At 45.5% G+C, this 11665-nt stretch overlaps 1 non-coding gene across 1 annotated transcript; it reads right to left on the reverse strand.

Annotated features, from left to right (window-relative positions):
- Positions 1-10807: 10807 nt before the first annotated feature.
- Positions 10808-10883, reverse strand: trnaa-ugc (transfer RNA alanine (anticodon UGC)). The gene has a single exon. It is a non-coding gene; the product is annotated as a tRNA-Ala (tRNA).
- Between the last annotated feature and the right edge of the window lie 782 nt (positions 10884-11665).

The raw sequence follows: 11665 nt of genomic DNA on the forward strand, positions 1-11665 counted from the left end.
AGACCAGACTATTATAGATGTCTCTCCTCTCACCAGACCAGACTATTATAGATGTCTCTCCTCTCACCAGACCAGACTATTATAGATGACCAGACTATTATAGATGTCTCTCCTCTCACCAGACCAGACTATTATAGATGTCTCTCCTCTCACCAGACCAGACTATTATAGATGTCTCTCCTCTCACCAGACCAGACTATTATAGATGTCTCTCCTCTCACCAGACCAGACTATTATAGATGTCTCTCCTCTCACCAGACCAGACTATTATAGATGTCTCTCCTCTCACCAGACCAGACTATTATAGATGTCTCTCCTCTCTCACCATACTATTATAGATGTCTCTCCTCTCACCAGACCAGACTATTATAGATGTCTCTCCTCTCACCAGACCAGACTATTATAGATGTCTCTCCTCTCACCAGACCAGACTATTATAGATGTCTCTCCTCTCACCAGACCAGACTATTATAGATGTCTCTCCTCTCACCAGACCAGACTATTATAGATGTCTCTCCTCTCACCACTATTATAGATGACCATACTATTATAGATGTCTCTCCTCTCACCATACCAGATTATAGATGTCTCTCCTCAGACCATACTATTATAGATGTCTCTCCTCTCACCAGACCAGACTATTATAGATGTCTCTCCTCTCACCAGACCAGACTATTATAGATGTCTCTCCTCTCACATACTATTATAGAGACCAGACTATTATAGATGTCTCTCCTCTCACCAGACCAGACTATTATAGATGTCTCTCCTCTCACCAGACCAGACTATTATAGATGTCTCTCCTCTCACCAGACCAGACTATTATAGATGTCTCTCCTCTCACCAGACCAGACTATTATAGATGTCTCTCCTCTCACCAGACCAGACTATTATAGATGTCTCTCCTCTCACCAGACTATTATAGATGTCTCTCCTCTCACCAGACCAGACTATTATAGATGTCTCTCCTCTCACCAGACCAGACTATTATAGATGTCTCTCCTCTCACCAGACCAGACTATTATAGATGTCTCTCCTCTCACCAGACTATTATAGATGTCTCTCCTCTCACCAGACTATTATAGATGTCTCTCCTCTCACCAGACCAGACTATTATAGATGTCTCTCCTCTCACCAGACTATTATAGATGTCTCTCCTCTCACCAGACCAGACTATTATAGATGTCTCTCCTCTCACCAGACCAGACTATTATAGATGTCTCTCCTCTCACCAGACCAGACTATTATAGATGTCTCTCCTCTCACCAGACCAGACTATTATAGATGTCTCTCCTCTCACCAGACCAGACTATTATAGATGTCTCTCCTCTCACCAGACCAGACTATTATAGATGTCTCTCCTCTCACCAGACCAGACTATTATAGATGTCTCTCCTCTCACCAGACCAGACTATTATAGATGTCTCTCCTCTCACCAGACCAGACTATTATAGATGTCTCTCCTCTCACCAGACCAGACTATTATAGATGTCTCTCACCAGACTCAGACTATTATAGATGTCTCTCTCACCAGACCAGACTATTATAGATGTCTCTCCTCTCACCAGACCAGACTATTATAGATGTCTCTCCTCTCACCAGACCAGACTATTATAGATGTCTCTCCTCTCACCAGACCAGACTATTATAGATGTCTCTCCTCTCACCAGACCAGACTATTATAGATGTCTCTCCTCTCACCAGACCAGACTATTATAGATGTCTCTCCTCTCACCAGACCAGACTATTATAGATGTCTCTCCTCTCACCAGACCAGACTATTATAGATGTCTCTCCTCTCACCAGACCAGACTATTATAGATGTCTCTCCTCTCACCAGACCAGACTATTATAGATGTCTCTCCTCTCACCAGACCAGACTATTATAGATAGATGTCTCTCCTCTCACCAGACCAGACTATTATAGATGTCTCTCCTCTCACCAGACCAGACTATTATAGATGTCTCTCCTCTCACCAGACCAGACTATTATAGATGTCTCTCCTCTCACCAGACCAGACTATTATAGATGTCTCTCCTCTCACCAGACCAGACTATTATAGATGTCTCTCCTCTCACAGACCAGACTATTATAGATGTCTCTCCTAGACTATTATAGATGTCTCTCCTCTCACCAGACCAGACTATTATAGATGTCTCTCCTCTCACCAGACCAGACTATTATAGATGTCTCTCCTCTCACCAGACCAGACTATTATAGATGTCTCTCCTCTCACCAGACCAGACTATTATAGATGTCTCTCCTCTCACCAGACCAGACTATTATAGATGTCTCTCCTCTCACCAGACCAGACTATTATAGATGTCTCTCCTCTCACCAGACCAGACTATTATAGATGTCTCTCCTCTCACCAGACCAGACTATTATAGATGTCTCTCCTCTCACCAGACCAGACTATTATAGATGTCTCTCCTCTCACCAGACCAGACTATTATAGATGTCGGGGCAATTAATTCATTTTAGTCCATCAATCCATGTAGGAGATGGAGACATGTATTTATTTAGTTCAGTCTGTATACGGTATGTGTTAACATCTTTACTTTGTTCAGTGTCCCCAGCCGGGCCAGCCCTGGTTAGCATTGGTACCAGACTTCTCTTTCTCTCTCCTCTTTTTCTCTTCAAGTCACATAACCGCCAGACATCAAATAGGACTTTTTAATGAGTCTGGGGAATGTTTGAGGCGTGGTGCTGGGAGAGCCCTACAGTGTGCTCCTAACGTTGAGCCCACTGATGGATCTGTTCTAGATAGGAGAGGATAGCCAGCTGTGATGGGACTCCCATTCCTCTATGGTACACCACTACCTGCATACAGACACAGCAAACACCTTTACAAGATCCCCATGTTATAGTGAAGACTATGACCCAGGGGAAATGGTATTGAACGCTGTGGCTTCAGTTTGACGTCTTAATACTAGGGAGGTCACTCAACATGTCTCTGGCGTCTTAATACTAGGGAGGTCACTCAACATGTCTCTGGCACTATTTTATTGGTCCACACAGGGTAGCAGAAAGGTCAGTATTACTATCATTGCATTTGATGTCACTGTGTGTAGGTGAGCTAAGTGAAACAACAAATTGTGCTTTTTAATTTCTATCAAAATAGGTCTTATTTCTATGACAACTTCAAAACACGCATCAGTGGAATTTTCTCTAGCCATTACACATGCAATATATCAAGACGTCGTTGTTGTCTGGTGGCGTCTTGCTGTCTCTCTCCACTATAATGTTCTTCTCATGTGGAGAACATCCTGTGGTATCAGCCTCGTAGACCAGTGTTTGTTCCCTTCAGAGAGTAACATAACCTCCCATACAGCTCTTCCTCTCCTCCTCTCTTCCTCTCCTCCTCTTCCTCTACTCTTCTCTTTCTCTTCCTCTCCTCCTCTAATCCTCTCTTCCTCTCCTCTAATCCTCTCCTCCTCTCTTCCTCTCCTCCTCTAATCCTCTCCTCTTCTAATCCTCTCTTCCTCTCCTCCTCTAATCCTCTCCTCCTATAATCCTCTCCTCTTCTAATCCTCTCTTCCTCCTCCTCCTCTAATCCTCTCCTCCTCTCCTCCTCTAATCCTCTCCTCCTCTAATCCTCTCCTCCTCTCCTCTTCTAATCCTCTCCTCCTCTCCTCCTCTAATCCTCTCCTCCTCTTATCCTCTCCTCCTCTCCTCCTCTAATCCTCTCTTCCTCTCCTCCTCTAATCCTCTCCTCCTATAATCCTCTCCTCTTCTACTCCTCTCTTCCTCCTCCTCCTCTAATCCTCTCCTCCTCTCCTCCTCTAATCCTCTCCTCCTCTAATCCTCTCCTCCTCTCCTCTTCTAATCCTCTCCTCCTCTCCTCCTCTAATCCTCTCCTCCTCTTCTCCTCTCCTCCTCTCCTCCTCTAATCCTGTCTTCCTCTCCTCCTCTAATCCTGTTTTCCTCTCCTCCTCTAATCCTCTCCTCCTCTCCTCCTCTAATCCTCTCCTCCTAATCCTCTCCTCCTCTCCTCTTCTAATCCTCTCCTCCTCCTCCTCCTCTTATCCTCTCCTCCTCTCCTCCTCTCTCCTCCTCTAATCCTGTCTTCCTCTCCTCCTCTAATCCTGTTTTCCTCTCCTCCTCTAATCCTCTCCTCCTCTAATCCTCTAATCCTGTCTTCCTCTAATCCTCTCCTCCTCTAATCCTCTAATCCTGTCTTCCTCTCCTCCTCTCCTCCTCTAATCCTCTTTTCCTCTCCTCCTCTAATCCTCTCTTCCTCTAATCCTCTCCTCCTCTAATCCTCTCTTCCTCTCCTCCTCTCCTCATCTAATCCTCTAATCCTCTCCTCCTCTAATCCCCTCCTCCTCTAATCCTCTCTTCCTCTCTTGCTCTCCTCCTCTCTTCCTCTTCTCTTCTCTTCTCTTCCGGTTATTACTACATCTTGGCAGCTCCAGACCAGACCAGGACCCCATGAAAGCAGTCATGAAAGCACTAGCATTTATCTGGCTTATTCTACAAAGGAAACCAAAGACTTGGAAGAACTAATCTCCATGTTGACTGAACATCAGCCAGACATTTCAGAACCGTTCTTATGTATATGATGTCGATCTATAGAGACGACTGTTTATGGTCAGTGTCAGTAATACACCTACCGCTAATTCAGTTAAACATTTTTACCAAACAGAGGGTCTGTCCAAAATAGCACCCTATTCCCTATGTAGTGCGCTATATAGGGAATAGGGTGCCATTTGGTACGCAGTTAAGATTGCGACAAAATCGTAAACCAGGGGTGTCAAACATGCATTGGGTAAAAATAAAAACAAACTGAATATACTTTAAAATTACTAAAACCAAATGGAATGTTTATACATGATAATGGAGCTACATTCATACAGTATCTTGACTGTGTCCAGCTCACTGATAATCACTACGTTCATATACAGCATTTTGACTATGTCCAGCTCACTGATAATCACTACATTCATATACAGCATATTGACTGTGTCCAGCTCACTGATAATCACTACATTCATATACAGCATATTGACTGTGTCCAGCTCACTGATAATCACTACATTCATACAGTATCTTGACTGTGTCCAGCTCACTGATAATCACTACATTCATATACAGCATATTGACTGTGTCAAGCTCACTGATAATCACTACATTCATATACAGCATTTTGACTATGTCCAGCTCACTGATAATCACTACATTCATATACAGCATCTTGACTATGTCCAGCTCACTGATAATCACTACATTCATATACAGCATATTGACTGTGTCAAGCTCACTGATAATCACTACATTCATATACAGCATTTTGACTATGTCCAGCTCACTGATAATCACTACATTCATATACAGCATCTTGACTATGTCCAGCTCACTGATAATCACTACATTCATATACAGCATATTGACTGTGTCCAGCTCACTGATAATCACTACATTCATATACAGCATCTTGACTATGTCCAGCTCACTGATAATCACTACATTCATATACAGCATATTGACTGTGTCCAGCTCACTGATAATCACTACATTCATATACAGCATATTGACTGTGTCCAGCTCACTGATAATCACTACATTCATACAGTATCTTGACTGTGTCCAGCTCACTGATAATCACTACATTCATATACAGCATCTTGACTGTGTCCAGCTCACTGATAATCACTACATTCATACAGTATCTTGACTGTTTCCAGCTCACTGATAATCACTACATTCATACAGTATCTTGACTGTGTCCAGCTCACTGATAATCACTGCATTCATACAGTATCTTGACTGTGTCCAGCTCACTGATAATCACTACATTCATACAGTATCTTGACTGTGTCCAGCTCACTGATAATCACTACATTCATACAGTATCTTGACTGTGTCCAGCTCACTGATAATCACTACTGATAATCACTACATTCATACAGTATCTTGACTGTGTCCAGCTCACTGATAATCACTACATTCATACAGTATCTTGACTGTGTCCAGCTCACTGATAATCACTACATTCATACAGTATCTTGACTGTGTCCAGCTCACTGATAATCACTACATTCATACAGTATCTTGACTGTGTCCAGCTCACTGATAATCACTACATTCATACAGTATCTTGACTGTGTCCAGCTCACTGATAATCACTACATTCATACAGTATCTTGACTGTGTCCAGCTCACTGATAATCACTACATTCATACAGTATCTTGACTGTGTCCAGCTCACTGATAATCACTACATTCATACAGTATCTTGACTGTGTCCAGCTCACTGATAATCACTGCATTCATACAGTATCTTGACTGTGTCCAGCTCACTGATAATCACTACATTCATACAGTATCTTGACTGTGTCATAGCTCACTGATAATCATCCAAATGGAAGCTAGACAGTTGGGGAGCATCGGGGAAAAAAAAACGTTTTTGTGCAAATTTGGACTTTGAGGAAATATAACACATGTTCAGTGCGGCCCTCCAGACCTCGTTGAAGACCGAATGCAGCCCCCAGGGCAAATGAGTTTGACACCCCTGCCGTAAACAATGAGCATGCTTCGGGCATGGAAGCTTATCTCCCTAGCTAGTCAGGGGAAAGGTAGTTGGAGTCGACCTAGCGAGAGGAGAGCAGCTGGAAGCTTATCTCCCTAGCTAGTCAGGGGAAAGGTAGTTGGAGTCGACCTAGCGAGAGGAGAGCAGCTGGAAGCTTATCTCCCTAGCTAGTCAGGGGAAAGGTATTTGGAGTCGACCTAGCGAGAGGAGAGCAGCTGGAAGCTTATCTCCCGAGCTCGTCAGGGGAAAGGTAGTTGGAGTCGACCTCGCGAGAGGAGAGCAGCTGGAAGCTTATCTCCCTAGCTAGTCAGGGGAAAGGTATTTGGAGTCGACCTAGCGAGAGGAGAGCAGCTGGAAGCTTATCTCCCTAGCTAGTCAGGGGAAAGGTATTTGGAGTCGACCTAGCGAGAGGAGAGCAGCTGGAAGCTTATCTCCCGAGCTAGTCAGGGGAAAGGTATTTGGAGTCGACCTAGCGAGAGGAGAGCAGCTGGAAGCTTATCTCCCTAGCTAGTCAGGGGAAAGGTAGTTGGAGTCAACCTAGTGAGAGGCGAGCAGCTGGAAGCTTATCTCCCGAGCTAGTCAGGGGAAAGGTAGTTGGAGTCGAACCTAGCGAGAGGAGAGCAGCTGGAAGCTTATCTCCCTAGCTAGTCAGGGGAAAGGTAGTTGGAGTCGACCTAGCGAGAGGCGAGCAGCTGGAAGCTTATCTCCCGAGCTAGTCAGGGGAAAGGTATTTGGAGTCGACCTAGCGAGAGGAGAGCAGCTGGAAGCTTATCTCCCGAGCTAGTCAGGGGAAAGGTATTTGGAGTCGACCTAGCGAGAGGAGAGCAGCTGGAAGCTTATCTCCCTAGCTAGTCAGGGGAAAGGTAGTTGGAGTCGACCTAGCGAGAGGAGAGCAGCTGGAAGCTTATCTCCCGAGCTAGTCAGGGGAAAGGTAGTTGGAGTCGACCTAGCGAGAGGAGAGCAGCTGGAAGCTTATCTCCCTAGCTAGTCAGGGGAAAGGTATTTGGAGTCGACCTAGCGAGAGGAGAGCAGCTGGAAGCTTATCTCCCGAGCTAGTCAGGGGAAAGGTAGTTGGAGTCGACCTAGCGAGAGGAGAGCAGCTGGAAGCTTATCTCCCGAGCTAGTCAGGGGAAAGGTATTTGGAGTCGACCTAGCGAGAGGAGAGCAGCTGGAAGCTTATCTCCCTAGCTAGTCAGGGGAAAGGTAGTTGAGTCGACCTAGCGAGAGGAGAGCAGCTGGAAGCTTATCTCCCGAGCTAGTCAGGGGAAAGGTATTTGGAGTCGACCTAGCGAGAGGAGAGCAGCTGGAAGCTTATCTCCCTAGTTAGTCAGGGGAAAGGTAGTTGGAGTCGACCTAGCGAGAGGAGAGCAGCTGGAAGCTTATCTCCCGAGCTAGTCAGGGGAAAGGTAGTTGGAGTCGACCTAGCGAGAGGAGAGCAGCTGGAAGCTTATCTCCCGAGCTAGTCAGGGGAAAGGTAGTTGGAGTCGACCTAGCGAGAGGAGAGCAGCTGGAAGCTTATCTCCCGAGTTAGTCAGGGGAAAGGTAGTTGGAGTCGACCTTCGAGAAGAGCAGCTGGAAGCTTATCTCCCTAGATTTAGTCAGGGGAAAGGTTTGGAGTCGACCTAGCGAGAGGAGAGCAGCTGGAAGCTTATCTCCCTAGCTAGTCAGGGGAAAGGTAGTTGGAGTCGACCTAGCGAGAGGAGAGCAGCTGGAAGCTTATCTCCCGAGCTAGTCAGGGGAAAGGTATTTGGAGTCGACCTAGCGAGAGGAGAGCAGCTGGAAGCTTATCTCCCTAGCTAGTCAGGGGAAAGGTAGTTGGAGTCGACCTAGCGAGAGGAGAGCAGCTGGAAGCTTATCTCCCTAGTTAGTCAGGGGAAAGGTAGTTGGAGTCGACCTAGCGAGAGGAGAGCAGCTGGAAGCTTATCTCCCGAGCTAGTCAGGGGAAAGGTAGTTGGAGTCGACCTATCGAGAGGGGAGCAGCTGGAAGCTTATCTCCCTAGTTAGTCAGGGGAAAGGTAGTTGGAGTCGACCTAGCGAGAGGAGAGCAGCTGGAAGCTTATCTCCCTAGCTAGACAGGGGAAAGGTATTTGGAGTCGACCTAGCGAGAGGAGAGCAGCTGGAAGCCTATCTCCCGAGCTAGTCAGGGGAAAGGTAGTTGGAGTCGACCTAGCGAGAGGAGAGCAGCTGGAAGCTTATCTCCCTAGCTAGTCAGGGGAAAGGTATTTGGAGTCGACCTAGCGAGAGGAGAGCAGCTGGAAGCTTAGAGCTAGTCAGGGGAAAGGTATTTGGAGTCGACCTAGCGAGAGGAGAGCAGCTGGAAGCTTATCTCCCTAGTTAGTCAGGGGAAAGGTAGTTGGAGTCGACCTAGCGAGAGGAGAGCAGCTGGAAGCTTATCTCCCGAGCTAGTCAGGGGAAAGGCAGTTGGAGTCGACCTAGCGAGAGGAGAGGAGCTGGAAGCTTATCTCCCTAGCTAGTCAGGGGAAAGGTATTTGGAGTCGACCTAGCGAGAGGAGAGCAGCTGGAAGCTTATCTCCCGAGCTAGTCAGGGGAAAGGTATTTGGAGTCGACCTAGCGAGAGGAGAGCAGCTGGAAGCTTATCTCCCGAGCTAGTCAGGGGAAAGGTAGTTGGAGTCGACCTAGCGAGAGGAGAGCAGCTGGAAGCTTATCTCCCGAGCTAGTCAGGGGAAAGGTATTTGGAGTCGACCTAGCGAGAGGAGAGCAGCTGGAAGCGTTTACTCCAGTTAGAGCATGTCAGCACCAACTGTGATGTCAGGATTTGTCAGTCAACCAGAGGGAGTGATTGTGAAAACAAAGGCGACCCACTCACACTCTGACTAACAGACAGGTTGATTCCCAAATTGCATCCTATTCCCTATATAACACAGTAGTGCACTATATAGGGAATAAGGTGCAATTTTGTACAGACACACTGTGTACTTTTGGGTAACACATTACATTTCCATGTTGTGTAATAGGGAAGCTAGGAGATGAAGAAGCCTCCTGACGTACTAGTTAGTAGAGGGCTAGGTCTCCTGTTATACCCTAAGGCTTTCAGATCATCCTGTTGATTAATCACAGCAATAAAGCCATGTGGGGGAAAGCCCCTGATCAATCGTGTTCTTTCACCAAGTATTGGAGGGAGATTTGTTAAAGCTTTATGAGAACATTAGTTATCATATTTAATTGATCTGTCCAGAAACCAAACAATGTACAATAAAACGTATTGTTGTCCAACTGTACGTAGCCTCTAGTCAAGTACATACTGGTGCTTAGCTTTCTTTATTCTCATCCAGGGTAGAGTTTTGTACTCCCTCTCTATTTAAACTTCAGCCTTTAGATATCGATACCTTACCTTTTGCACACCAGATTATGTGCCTCAGAGAGCTACGTAGGATAGAAGGCACCTGAATAGAGCTACGTAGGATAGAAGGCACCTGAATAGAGCTACGTAGGATAGAAGCCACCTGAATAGAGCTACGTAGGATAGAAGCCACCTGAATAGAGCTACGTAGGATAGAAGCCACCTGAATAGAGCTACATAGGATAGAAGCCACCTGAATAGAGCTACGTAGGATAGAAGCCACCTGAATAGAGCTACGTAGGATAGAAGCCACCTGAATAGAGCTACGTAGGATAGAAGCCACCTGAATAGAGCTACGTAGGATAGAAGCCACCTGAATAGAGCTACGTAGGATAGAAGCCACCTGAATAGAGCTACGTAGGATAGAAGCAACCTGAATAGAGCTACGTAGGATAGAAGCCACCTGAATAGAGCTACCTGAATAGCTCTATTCAGGACAGAAGCCACCTGAATAGAGATACGTAGGATAGAAGCCACCTGAATAGAGCTACGTAGGATAGAAGCCACCTGAATAGAGCTATGCAGGATAGAAGCCACCTGAATAGAGCGTAGGACAGAAGCCACCTGAATAGAGCTACGTAGGACAGAAGCCACCTGAATAGAGCTACGTAGGACAGAAGCCACCTGAATAGAGCTACGTAGGACAGAAGCCACCTGAATAGAGCTACGTAGGACAGAAGCCACCTGAATAGAGCTACGTAGGACAGAAGCCACCTGAATAGAGCTGCGTAGGACAGAAGCCACCTGAATAGAGCTGCGTAGGACAGAAGCCACCTGACGAGAATCAACAAGTAGTGAAAGCAGCCTCAGGGCATGGAAGCAGCATATGAGTTAAATGGAATACCAAATGTACATTTTAGTAGATGCTCTTATCAATAGCAACTTACAGTAATGAGTGCATACTTTTTCATACTGGTCCCACATGGGAATCGAACCCACAACCATGACATTGCAAGCACCATGCTCTACCAACTGAGCCACATGGGACCCTATTCCCAATTTTAAAAATGGTTAAATCTTACCCTCCATTAGCTGGTAGAACAGAATATGTAGAGGACTGGTTACATCTCACCCTCCATTAACTGGTATAACAGAATATGTAGAGGACTGGTTAAATCTCACCCTCCATTAACTGGTATAACAGAATATGTAGAGGACTGGTTAAATCTCACCCTCCATTAACTGGTATAACAGAATATGTAGAGGACTGGTTAAATCTCACCCTCCATTAACTGGTAGAACAGAATATGTAGAGGACTGGTTAAATCTCACCCTCCATTAACTGGTATAACAGAATATGTAGAGGACTGGTTAAATCTCACCCTCCATTAACTGGTAGAACAGAATATGTAGAGGACTGGTTAAATCTCACCCTCCATTAACTGGTAGAACAGAATATGTAGAGGACTGGTTAAATCTCACCCTCCATTAACTGGTATAACAGAATATGTAGAGGACTGGTTAAATCTCACCCTCCATTAACTGGTAGAACAGAATATGTAGAGGACTGGTTAAATCTCACCCTCCATTAACTGGTAGAACAGAATATGTAGAGGGTTAAATCTCACCCTCCATTAACTGTATAACAGAATATTAGAGGACTAGTTAAATCTCACCCTCCATTAACTGGTATAACAGAATATGTAGAGGACTGGTTAAATCTCACCCTCCATTAACTGGTATAACAGAATATGTAGAGGACTGGTTAAATCTCACCCTCCATTAACTGGTATAACAGAATATGTAGAGGACTGGTTAAATCTCACCCTCC

Source organism: Oncorhynchus keta, unplaced genomic scaffold (genome assembly GCF_023373465.1).
Source record: "Oncorhynchus keta strain PuntledgeMale-10-30-2019 unplaced genomic scaffold, Oket_V2 Un_contig_6223_pilon_pilon, whole genome shotgun sequence".
Taxonomy (NCBI): Eukaryota; Metazoa; Chordata; class Actinopteri; order Salmoniformes; family Salmonidae; genus Oncorhynchus; species Oncorhynchus keta.